This window comes from Triticum aestivum, chromosome 6D (genome assembly GCF_018294505.1).
Source record: "Triticum aestivum cultivar Chinese Spring chromosome 6D, IWGSC CS RefSeq v2.1, whole genome shotgun sequence".
Taxonomy (NCBI): Eukaryota; Viridiplantae; Streptophyta; class Magnoliopsida; order Poales; family Poaceae; genus Triticum; species Triticum aestivum.
The window spans coordinates 144,702,582-144,716,627 of NC_057811.1; positions in this window are offsets into that span (position 1 = coordinate 144,702,582).

Sequence of the window (14,046 nt, forward strand, 5' to 3'; positions counted from 1 at the left end):
TAGGCGCGCCCCCTACCTCGTGCCCTCCTGGTTGATGTCTTGACGTAGGGTCCAAGTCCTCTGGATCATGTTCGTTCCAAAAATCACGTCCCGAAGGTTTCATTCCGTTTGGACTCCGTTTGATATTCTTTTTCTGTGAAACTCTGAAATAGGCAAAAAAAGCAATTCTGGGCTGGGCCTCCGGTTAATAGGTTAGTCCCAAAAATAATATAAAAGTGTATAATAAAGCCCAATAATGTCCAAAACAGAATATAATATAGCATGGAACAATAAAAAATTGTAGATACGTTGGAGACGTATCAAGCATCCCCAAGCTTAATTCCTGCTCGTCCTCGAGTAGGTAAATGATAGAAACAGATTTTTTGATGTGGAATGCTACTTGGCATAATTTCAATGTAATTCTTCTTAATTGTGGTATGAATATTCAGATCCGAAAGATTCAAGACAAAAGTTTAATATTGACACAAAAATAATAATACTTCAAGCATACTAACTAAGCAATTATGTCTTCTCAAAATAACATGGCCAAAGAAAGTTATCCCTAGAAAATCATATAGTCTGGCTATGCTCTATCTTCACCACACAAAATATTTAAATCATGCAGAACCCCGATGACAAGCCAAGCAATTGTTTCATACTTTTGACGTTCTCAAACTTTTTCAATCTTCACGCAATACATGAGCGTGAGCCATGGACATAGCACTATATGTGGAATAGAATGGTGGTTGTGGAGAAGACAAAAAAAGGAGAAGATAGTCTCACATCAACTAGGCGTATCAATGGGCTATGGAGATGCCCATCAATAGATATCAATGTGAGTGAGTAGGGATTGCCATGCAACGGATGCACTAGAGCTATAAGTATATGAAAGCTCAACAAAAGAAACTAAGTGGGTGTGCATCCAACTCGCTTGCTCACGAAGACCTAGGGCATTTTGAGGAAGCCCATCATTGGAATATACAAGCCAAGTTCTATAATGAAAAATTCCCACTAGTATATGAAAGTGATATCATAGGAGACTCTCTATCATGAAGATAATGGTGCTACTTTGAAGCACAAGTGTGGTAAAAGGATAGTAACATTGTCCCTTCTCTCTTTTTCTCTCATTTTTTTTATTTGGGCCTTTTTTTATGGCCTCTTTTTATATTTTATTTTTATTTTTCGTCCGGAGTCTCATCCTGACTTGTGGGGGAATCATAGTCTCCATCATCCTTTCCTCAATTGGGACAATGCTCTAAAATGATGATCATCACACTTTTATTTACTTACAACTCAACAATTACAACTCAATACTTAGAACAAAATATGACTCTATGTGAATGCCTCCGGCGGTGTACCGGGATATGCAATGAATCAAGAGTGACATGTATGAAAGAATTATGAACGGTGGCTTTGCCACAAATACAATGTCAACTTCATGATCATGCGAAGCAATATGACAATGATGGAGCGTGTCATAGTAAACGGAATGGTGGTAAGTTGCATGGAAATATATCTCGGAATGGCTATGGAAATGCCATAATAGGTAGGTATGGTGGATGTCTTGAGGAAGGTATATGGTGGGTGTATGATACCGGCGAAACGTGCGCGGTATTAGAGAGGCTAGCAATGGTGGAAGGAGGAAAAGTGCGTATAATCCATGGACTCAACATTAGTCATAAAGAACTCATATACTTATTGCAAAAATCTACAAGTTATCAAAGCAAAGTATTACGCGCATGCTCCTAGGGGGTAGATTGGTAGGAAAATACCATCGCTCGTCCCCGACCGCCACTCATAAGGAAGACAATCAATAAATAAATCATGCTCCGACTTCATCACATAGCGGTTCACCATACGTGCATGCTAAGGGAATCACAAACTTTAACACAAGTATTTATTAAATTCAAAACTACTCAACTAGCATGACTCTAATATCACCATCTTCATATCTCAAAACAATTATCAAGCATCAAACTTCTCATAGTATTCAACACGCTCATAAGAATTTTTCTTTTTTCTTTACTAATCTTGTATGCCTATTATTGTTAAAGCAAACTACCATTCTGTTTTGTAGTACTCTCAAAATAATCTAAGTGAAGCATGAGAGAAAAATAGTTTCTATAAAACAAATCCACCACCGTGCTCTAAAAGATATAAGTGAAGCACTAGAGCAAAAACTATATAACTCAAAAGATATAAGTGAAGCACATAGAGTATTCTAATAATTTCCGAATCATGTGTATCTCTCTCAAAAGGTGTGTACAGCAAGGATGATTGTGGTAAACTAAAAAGCAAATACTCAAATCATACAAGATGCTCCAAGCAAAACACATATCATGTGGTGAATAAAAATATAGCTCCAAGTAAAGTTACCGATGGAAGTAGACGAAAGAGGGGATGCCTTCCGGGGCATCCCCAAGCTTTGGATTTTGGGTATCCTTAGATTATCTTGGGGTGCCACGGGCATCCCCAAGCTTAGGCTCTTGCCACACCTTGTTCCATAATCCATCAAATCTTTCACCCAAAACTTCAAAACTTCACAACACAAAACTTAACAGAAAATCTCGTGAGCTCCGTTAGCGAAAGAAAATAAAAGACCACTTCAAGGTACTATAATGAACTCATTTTTATTTATATTGGTGTTAAACCTACTGTATTCAACTTCTCTATGGCTTATAAACTATTCTACTAGCCATAGATTCATCAAAATAAGCAAACAACACACGAAAAACAGAATCTGTCAAAAACAGAACAGTCTGTAGTAATCTGTAACTAACGCAAACTTCTGGAACTCCAAAAATTCAGCCAAAATAGGAAGACCTAGACAATTTGTTTATTGATCAGCAGCAATTGGAATCAATATTTTATCACGTTCTGGTGATTTTTAACAATTATTTTCGTGAACAGAAAGTTTCTGGAATTTTCTGCAAGATCAAATAACTATCATCCAAGAAGATCCTATAGGTTAAACTTGGCACAAACACTAATTAAAACGTAAAAAAACATCTAACCAGAGGCTATATCAAAGATTTATTCCTAAACAGAAGCAAAAAGCAAAAAAACAAAAAATAAAATTGGGTTGCCTCCCAACAAGCGCTATCGTTTAACGCCCCTAGCTAGGCATAATAGCAAGGATAGATCTAGGTATTGCCATCTTTGGTAGGCAACTCTTTAATAAGACATCTATCACCCTTGGGAGTTTATTTATTTATATTAATTATCAAACTCCTAGGCACAAAATCGAAAAATTCATTTGTAGCGAATGGTTCCTTAATGATAGCAAAAAGATTGGGATGAATACTTATAGATTTGAGATCCGCAGTTTCCTTACTAGAGGATTCACCCTTGTTTTTAGGAACATACATAATCTTGGCAATTTTAGTTGGAGGACTAGGAGTATTCTTTACGGAAGAAAAAGCGGTTCCCAAGTTGGTAATGATACCCTCAAGTTTATCGATTCTAGTGGAATCTTGATTTATTCTTTCATTAACTATGGGTTCCTTCTCCTTAATATTTTTCAAAGTGACTCCTACTTTAGATCCGTATTGGGTAATTTGGTTGTGGATCTTTTTATCCAAATTTTCAATTAACTCTACGGTAGCAACTTTATTTTCAATAATTTCAAGTCTTTACATTACATGCTCCAAAGTTAACATAGTTCCATTAACCAAAAGAGGTGGTGAGCCAAACAAATCTATCATAGCATTATAAGAATCAAAAGTATGGCTACCCAAGAAATTCCCTCCGGTAATGGTATCAAGGATATATCTGTACCAAGGAGTAGCGCCTACATAAAAATTTCGGAGAAGAACGGAAGTAGATTGCTTCCGGGTAGATCTATTTTGAGCATTGCAAATTCTATACCAAGCGTCTTTTAGATTTTCTCCCTCCCTTTGCTTAAAATTTAGAACTTCATTCTCGGGAGAGAACGGAGAAGATAGAGGACTAGCCATAACGACAAGCAAACGGGAAAGAGGCAAACAGAAAAGAGAGGGCGAATAAAACGACAATGGTGAAGTGGGGAGAGGAAAACAAGAGGCAAATGGCAAATAATGTAATGCGGGAGATAAGGGTTTGTGATGGGTACTTGGTATGTTGACTTTTGCGTAGACTCCCCGACAACGGCGCCAGAAATCCTTCTTGCTACCTCTTGAGCACTGCGTTGGTTTTCCCTTGAAGAGGAAAGGGTGATGCAGCAAAGTAGCGTAAGTATCTCCCTCAGTTTTTGAGAACCAAGGTATCAATCCAGTAGGAGGCCACGCACGAGTCCCTCGCACCTACACAAACAAATAAATCCTCACAACCAACGCGATAAGGGGTTGTCAATCCCTACACGGTCACTTACGAGAGTGAGATCTGATAGATATGATAAGATAATATTTTTGGTATTTTTATGATAAAGATGCAAAGTAAAGAAAGTAAAACAAAAACGGCGCCAGAAATAGCTTGTTGTCGGGAGATTAATATGATGGAAAATAGACCCGGGGCCATAGGTTTCACTAGTGGCTTCTCTCAAGAGCATAAGTATTACGGTGGGTGAACAAATTACTGTTGAGCAATTGACAGAATTGAGCATAGTTATGAGAATATCTAGGTATGATCATGTATATAGGCATCACGTCCGAGACAAGTAGACCGACTCCTGCCTGCATCTACTACTATTACTCCACACATCGACCGCTATCCAGCATGCATCTAGAGTATTAAGTTCATAAGAACAGAGTAACGCTTTAAGCAAGATGACATGATGTGGAGGGATAAACTCATGCAATATGATATAAACCCCATCTTGTTATCCTCGATGGAAACAATACAATACGTGCCTTGCTGCCCCTACTGTCACTGGGAAAGGACACCGCAAGATTGAACCCAAAGCTAAGCACTTCTCCCATTGCAAGAAAGATCAATCTAGTAGGCCAAACCAAACTGATAATTCAAAGAGACTTGCAAAGATAACCAATCATACATAAAAGAATTCAGAAGATTCAAATATTATTCATAGATAAACTTGATCATAAACCCACAATTCATTGGTCTCAACAAACACACCGCAAAAGAAGATTACATCGAATAAATCTCCACAAGAGAGGGGGAGAACATTGTATTGAGATCCAAAAAGAGAGAAGAAGCCATCTAGCTAATAACTATGGACCCGAAGGTCTGAGGTAAACTACTCACACATCACCGGAGAGGCTATGGTGTTGATGTAGAAGCCCTCCGTGATCGATGCCTCCTCCGGCGGAGCTCCGGAACAGGCCCCAAGATGGGATCTCACGGGTACAGAAGGTTGCGGCGGTGGAATTAGGTTTTTGGCTCCGTATCTGGTAGTTTGGGGGTACGTAGGTATATATAGGAGGAAGGAGTACGTCGGTGGAGCAACAGGGGGCCCACGAGGGTGGAGGGCGCGCCCAGGGGGTAGGCGCGCCCCCCTACCTCGTGCCCTCCTGGTTGATGTCTTGACGTAGGGTCCAAGTCCTCTGGATCACGTTCGTTCCGAAAATCACGTTCCCGAAGGTTTCATTCCGTTTCGACTCCGTTTGATATTCTTTTTCTGCGAAACTCTGAAATAGGCAAAAAACAGCAATTCTGGGCTGGGCCTCCGGTTAATAGGTTAGTCCCAAAAATAATATAATAGTGTATAATAAATCCCAATAATGTCCAAAACAGAATATAATATAGCATGGAACAATAAAAAAATTATAGATACGCTGGAGACGTATCATTAGTCAGATCAAAGTGTCTGCAATTGATGGCATACACTTCACATGGATGAACTATTTGTGATTAGCCACAACAAACAGAAACGGTTAGACAGATCAACGTGTGTGCGCTAGACGGGCACACACTCTAATTAAAAGAAGCGTTCACGATGGTAATAACGAGGGCGCACGGTTGTTGGAACAAGACGTGTGCTGACATTGCCTATTGCGGTGCATCCTATGGTGCAAACGCCACGTACGCGGCCGAGAAAGCGTGCCCATGTTACACCGTCCGGGAATAGTGCCGCACTTAGAAACTATAGAACCGTCAATAAATTTTGAGCCTGCGTCCCGTCACATTCCAAATTACTACTGAGGGAGTCCCAGATTAGGGGGTCCTCGGGCGGACTATTTGATATGGGCCGGACTGATGGGCCGTGAAGATAAAAGCAGAAGACTTTTCCCCCGTGTCCGGGTAGGACTCTTATATGTGTGGATGGCAAGTTTGATGTCCGAATATGTTATTCCCTTCCCCTCCAAACCGACTCTGTATAACCCTAGGCCTCTCCAATGTGTATATAAACCAGGGAGGTTTAGTCTGTAGGGGCTATCAGAATTCTCATAGGCTAGACAGCTAGGGTTTAGCCATTACGATCTCAAGGTAGATCAACTCTTGTAACCCCTATACTCACTGAATATAATCAAGCAGGACGTAGGGTCTTACCTCCTTTAAGAGGGCCCGAACCTGGGTAAACATCGTGTCCCCATCGTCCCTTGTTACTATCGATCCTTGGACACACAGTTCAGGACCCCCTACCCGAGATCTGCCGGTTTTGACACCGACATTGGTGCTTTCATTGAGAGTTCCATTGTCTCGTCGACAGAAGGATTGATGGCTCACCTTGTTATCGGCAACGATGCTGTTTCCGGGGAGACTTTTCTCCCTGGTCAACTCTTTGTGTTTGGCGGCTTTGCTCTGTGTGCCAATTCAACTGGTCACCTCGAGCAGATCAACAGCTACACCCCTGGTCACCAGATCAGGTTTGGAAGCTTGAACTACATCGCTGATATCCGAGGAGACTTGGTCTTCGAAGGGTTCTCGGCCTTGGCCGCCGCTCTTCATCCACATGAAGGAGGCCCGTCGGATCCACCGTCAGATTCCGCTCAAGGGTCGAGGCCCACGCCCACCCCGGCCTTAGATTCGAGGCGGATCGCTTCATCCGAAGACGGGAGGCTAAACCCCACCGGACTCTACCCCATTACGGAGCTCCCCGTCGGAGACCCAGATGCGACCATGCCCTCAGCGGGCCCGGAGTCAAATGGGACCCTCGCTGTCATCGGAAGGCCGGACTCGCCCCTGGACGTTAACTCTGAACTCTCGAGGCCTGCGTCCATGGAGCTCGGTCAAGTGGTTATTACCGGACCTAGCTCCGCAGGTCCTCACACACCCGTCCAACTTTCGCTCTTAAATGAGAGACTGCACCTAATGCGATCTCTTGCCATCACGGAAGTATCACCTCCGAACTACGCCCAGCCCAAACTGGGAGCCGAGAGCAGGGATTTTTATGTCCCACCCACAACCCACTTAATAGCCACTGTCGAGGGCCTAACTGACATGCTAGACTACACCTCCGAAGACATCGATGGCATGGACGACGATGTTGAGGCCGAACCAGGCCAAAACCCGCCCGTCACGGGGCATTGGACGGCTACTTCTATGTACGACATATACATGGTCGACACACCTAAGAAGAAGGACGCCGATGGCACTCAAAACCCAGATGAGGATAAGCCCGTCGATGAACCACCAAAGCGCCGCGTCAGCGGCGCCGCTCACGATCGTGTCGGGCAAGGGAAAGCAATACGGACACGGGAGATAATAACACTCTGGACAACACCAAAGATCCTGATCACCCCATTGAGCCTGTGTTTGAGCAGGATGAAAGGGAAGAAGGTCAATACAGCCTTGAACATGCCGATCACGAGGACTCTGAAGACAGAAACTACTTACCTGCTTCCAAAGAGGATGTCAGCCTCGGCAACGAAGATTTCATCATCCTGGAGGAACCCCTCGAACAAGAACGCTTCAAGCGACAGCTCATCGCAACCGGGCGAAGCCTGAAAAAGAAACAACAGTAGCTTCAAGCCGAACAGGATACGCTCAACGACAGATGGACCAAGGTCCTGGCTGCCGAAGAATATAGCCTCGAGCACCCGACAAAGAGTTACCCAAAACGCAGGCTACTGCCACAATTTGACGACAAGGCCCTTGAGCCAATACCGTCAAAATACAATCAGGTTGACCAACAGGACCGACCACCACGTGGACAGGACAAAGCGGCCAATTATGCCGAACACCAGTCCGCGCCACCTCGCCATAGAGGCAAAGAGACAGTGGATCCGGGCTACACGTACGACTTACGTAAGGACCTAGACAATAGAGCCGGCCAGACAAGATCAATCTATGGATCAAGAGGACACGCTCCAGCACGAGATGACGGCCATCAGGCTTGGCACGACAAACATAACCAAACCCCGGGTCAGCCCCGGACACAGATGTCATCCGAGCTCCATCGCGATGTCGCCCGGTATAGAGGTGCCACACAACCCATGTGCTTTACCGATGAAGTAATGCAGCACCAGTTTCCGGAAGGGTTTAAACCCGTGAACATTGAGCCTTACGATGGCATGACATATCCCGCTGTATGGATTGAAGATTTTCTTCTCCACATTCACATGGCTTGCGGAGATGATCTCCACGCCATCAAATACCTCCCCCTAAAGCTAAAAGGACCAGCATGACACTAGTTGAATAGCCTCCCAGAGAACTCCATTGGCAGTTGGGAGGACTTAGAGGATGCTTTTCGAGACAACTTTCAGGGCACTTATGTCCGGCCACCGGACGCTGATGACCTGAGTCACATAGTCCAGCAACCCAGAGAGTCAGCCCGCAAACTCTGGACTCGGTTCTTAATTAAAAAGAACCAAATCGTCGACTGTCCGGACACTGAAGCCTTAGCGGCATTTAAACACAGTGTCCATGATGAATGGCTCACCCGACACCTCGGCCAGGAAAAGCCAAAGACTATGGCAGCTCTTAATGCACTTATGACCCGCTTCTGTGCGGGCGAAGGTAGCTAGTTGGCTCGTAGAAGCAACATTACCAGCGACCCCGACACTTCTGATGCCAGGGACGGTAATGGAAGGCCACGGCACAGCAAAAATAAGCGTCGGAACAACAATGAAGAAACCAAGGATACATTGGTAAACACCGGATTCAACGGATCTAAACTCGGTCAACGGAAGAAGCCATTCAAAGGAAATAGGGACGATCCATCCAATTTGGATAAAATACTGGATAGGCCTTGCCAGGTTCATGGTACGCCTGACAAGCCTACCAACCACACCAACAGAAACTGCTGGGTTTTTAAACAGGTCGGTAAATTAAATACTGAACATAAGGGGAAAGGACCTCAAAGCGAGGACGATGATGAGCCCCGCCCTCCGAACACAGGGGGACAGAAAAAGTTTCCCCCTGAGGTGAAAACTATGAACATGATATATGTCACCCACATCCCCAAGAGGGAGCGCAAGCGCGGATTAAGGGATGTCTACGCTGTAGAGCCTGTCGCTCCAAAATTCAACCCATGGTCAGCTTGTCCGATCACCTTTGATCGCAGGGAACACCCAACCAGTATCCGTCATGGAGGTTCGGCGGCCCTGGTCCTCGATCCCATCATTGACGGATACCATCTCACTAGAGTCCTTATGGACGGCGACAACAGTCTAAACTTGATTTATCAAGACACTGTCCGTAAGATGGGTATCGACCCATCAAGAATCAAGCTTAGTAATACTACCTTTAAAGGAGTGATACTCGGCGTGGAGGCCCGCTGCACGGGCTCCTTAACACTAGAAGTAGTATTCGGCTCTCCAGAAAACTTTCGAAGCGAGGATTTGATCTTCGATATCATCCCTTTCCATAGTGGTTATCATGCACTGCTTGGACGAACTGCTTTCGCCCACTTTAATGCAGTCCCACACTATGCTTATTTAAAGCTCAAAATGCCAGGACCGCGCGACGTCATCACAGTCAATGGAAATATGGAGCGCTCCCTCCGTACTCAGGAGCACACCGCGGCTCTAGCAGCCGAGGTACAGAACGAACTCATCAAGCCGAACAGCTCATCGGTCATCAAGACCCATGACACCGCTAGGCGAGTCCGGTCCACATTACAGCACGACAACTCGACGGATCCAGGGCTTGAATAGCAGTTCAGCCTCCGTCGATCGCCCCATAAGGTTGAGGCATACATACCGCGCATGCATAATTACGCACTTAAAATACCTTTGGCAGCACCGGAGGCATACTACGGAAAAAGGTCTATAGTACGGCTTGACCCTATTCGGACCTTAACCTTTTTTCTCTCTTTCTCCTTTTTTTTTCTCACTACAGGTTCATTAAAAACCTACCTACTCTACGGTTGTATAGGGGCTCCTTTCCAGGTTCCCCTTTCTAATAGACGACCATCGACTCCTCCTCTCAAAGGATTTCTAACCAAGGAGAAACGGCGCAGATGTGCAGCAGGGCATCATTAGGATCTTCAAGCCACTATTTTCTCAAAAAGCCCCGTATAAACCTTTCCCTTGTGTAAACTTTCGGCATGTAAAATGGCCTTGGCCTTCGGGCATTATCTGTAATGACACGTCTTGACGTATTAATCATGGCTTAAAGGAAGCAGTTGATCACCACTTCTGTTTGGTACTCATCTATTTTATATTATCATATGTATTCCCTCCCTACTTCCGACTGCCACACGTGCTTTAGTCCGGCCTTAAACACCGGGGGTTGTATCTGGCCCAGCACATTTTCAAGTCCGAACTCCTATGGGGTACTCTTCAGCGTCCCGGATATTGCATTATATGCATCGGATCTGAATCATGTCTTTGGTCTATAGTTGGGTTGCCCGGCTCCTGTGCTTACCACCTTACGTTCCGCCTGTTCGGCTAAGGTAGTAAAGGGAGAACTACTGCGATTGTATTTCTGGTTTGTCCGGTCAAATACCTCAGTAGAGAAAGCCAAAAACTGGCCGTCATGATAAAGCGAGAGCTGGTTGGCGATTCGGTGACTTAGTCTTATACTAAAATCGTTAGCGATTCATGTCGTGTTATACGAGGGGCTGGTCTTTGCCCAGCCGCGTGGAACAGGTACTGTAGTCCGGATAGCTGCACACGCACTAGGGGCTAGTACTTGCTCCACAGTGAAACTCCTATGGCTAAGTGAAAGTAATAAAGCCGCATAGTCTGATTGCCTGGTTCACCTCGCGGACGCCTCCTTTACGGACCAAGACGTTGGATAAAGTGCGGTCACGCGTTACGCCCGACACCCCCGTAACATCTGCGTGGGGGCTGAAGCAAATGACTGGCAACTTTCAGAAATAAACAGCCGCACAGGGGGAATAATCGCTTGAAAACAAAAGGCGCAAACATAGATATATTACAAGCATCGGTTAATATAACGTCCTTAGAACATTGGCCCTCTGCTATTCGGGCCCCTTCCAGGACGTCGTCAAAGTACCTCTCCGGCTTCCGATGATCCTTGCCTTCGGGTGGGCCTGCGGTCACCACGTCGGTGGCCTTCATGTTTGCCCATTGCATCTTCACGCGGGCGAAGGCTGATACGTCTCCAACGTATCTATAGTTTTTTATTATTCCATGCTATATTATATTCTGTTTTGGACATTATTAGGCTTTATTATACACTTTTATATTATTTTTGGCACTAACCTATTAACCGGAGGCCCAACCCAGAATTGCTGTTTTTTGCCTATTTCAGAGTTTCACAGAAAAAGAATATCAAACGGAGTCCAAACGGAATGAAACCTTCGGGAATGTGATTTTCGGAACGAACGTGATCCAGAGGACTTGGACCCTACGTCAAGACATCAACCATGAGGGCACGAGGTAGGGGGGCGCGCCCTCCATCCTCGTGGGCCCCCTGTTGCTCCACCGACGTACTCCTTCCTCCTATATATACCTACGTACCCCCAAACTACCAGATACGGAGCCAAAACCCTAATTCCACCGCCGCAACCTTCTGTACCCGTGAGATCCCATCTTGGGGCCTGTTCCGGAGCTCCGCCGGAGGGGGCATCGATCACGGAGGGCTTCTACATCAACACCATAGCCTCTCCGATGATGTGTGAGTAGTTTACCTCAGACCTTCGGGTCCATAGTTATTAGCTAGATGGCTTCTTCTCTCTTTTTGGATCTCAATACAATGTTCTCCCCCTCTCTCGTGGAGATCCATTCGATGTAATCTTCTTTTGCGGTGTGTTTGTTGAGACCGATGAATTGTGGGTTTATGGTCAAGTTTATCTATGAACAATATTTGAATCTTCTGAATTCTTTTATGTATGATTGGTTATCTTTGCAAGTCTCTTCGAATTATCAGTTTGGTTTGGCCTACTAGATTGATCTTTCTTGCAATGGGATAAGTGCTTAGCTTTGGGTTCAATCTTGCGGTGTCCTTTCCCAGTGACAGTAGGGGCAGCAAGGCACGTATTGTATTGTTGCCATCAAGGATAACAAGATGGGGTTTATATCATATTGCATGAGTTTATCCCTCTACATCATGTCATCTTGCTTAAAGCGTTACTCCGTTCTTATGAACTTAATACTCTAGATGCATGCTGGATAGCGGTCGATGTGTGGAGTAATAGTAGTAGATGCAGGCAGGAGTCGGTCTACTTGTCTCGGACGTGATGCCTATATACATGATCATACCTAGAAATTCTCATAACTATGCTCAATTCTATCAATTGCTCAACAGTAATTTGTTCACCCACCGTAACACTTATGCTCTTGAGAGAAGCCACTAGTGAAACCTATGGCCCCCGGGTCCATTTTCCATCATATTAATCTCCCGACAACAAGCTATTTCTGGCGCCGTTTTTGTTTTACTTTCTTTACTTTGCATCTTTATCATAAAAATACCAAAAATATTATCTTATCATATCTATCAGATCTCACTCTCGTAAGTGACCGTGTAGGGATTGACAACCCCTTATCGCGTTGGTTGCGACGATTTATTTGTTTGTGTAGGTGCGAGGGACTCGTGCGTGGCCTCCTACTGGATTGATACCTTGGTTCTCAAAAACTGAGGGAAATACTTACGCTACTTTGCTGCATCACTCTTTCCTCTTCCAGGGAAAACCAACGCAGTGCTCAAGAGGTAGCAAAGGCCATCCGAGCACCCTCTATGCAGGCCAAACGCTTTATAGCATCAATTCGGGGCTGCGCATCGACAAGCCGCTTCACCAAACCAAAGTAGCTACTGGGAATAGGTTCGGCCGGCCAGAGTTGGACTATTAAGTCCTTCATGGCCAAGCCCGCCACCCTATGCAGCTCCATGAGCTGCTTCAGCTGGTCGTTTAGAGGCGTTGGATGCTCCGGCGCGAGAAATTGCGACCAGAACAGCTTCTTGGTCGAGTTCCCCTCCTGGGCTTGGAAGAACTGTGCGGCATCAGCGGCACTCCTCAGAAGATCCACAAACGTGTCAGGAGAACTCCACACTCGTGTGAGCAAAGCATACCTCTGACCTCCAAAAATACTCTGCAAAAGAAAGGCCTTACCAGGCGCTATCTGCTTCGGCTGATGGATCTCCTCGCGAGCACTTTGGGATTCGACCCGTGCCGCCTTGGCATCATTGAAGGCCTTGGCGAGTTCAAGGGAAAACCAACGCAGTGCTCAAGAGGTAGCAAGAAGGATTTCTGGCGCCGTTGCTGGGGAGTCTACGCAAAAGTCAACATACCAAGTACCCATCACAAATCCTTATCTCCCGCATTACATTATTTGCCATTTGCCTCTCGTTTTCCTCTCCCCCACTTCACCCTTGCCGTTTTATTTGCCCTCTCTTTTCCGTTCGCCTCTTTTTCACTTGCTTCTTGTTTGCTCGTGTGTTGGATTGCTTGCTTGTCACGATGGCTCAAGATAATACCAAATTGTGTGACTTTACCAATACCAACAATAATGATTTCCTTAGCACTCCGATTGCTCCTCTTACCGATACTGAATCTTGTGAAATCAATGCTGCTTTGTTGAATCTTGTCATGAAAGATCAATTCGCCGGCCTTCCTAGTGAAGATGCCGCTACCCATCTAAATAGCTTTGTTGATTTGTGTGATATGCAAAAGAAGAAAGATGTGGACAATGATATTGTTAAATTGAAGCTATTTCCCTTTTCGCTTAGAGATCGTGCTAAAGCTTGGTTTTCGTCTTTGCCTAAAAATAGTATTGATTCTTGGAATAAGTGCAAAGATGCTTTTATCTCTAAATATTTTTCTCCCGCTAAGATCATCTCTCT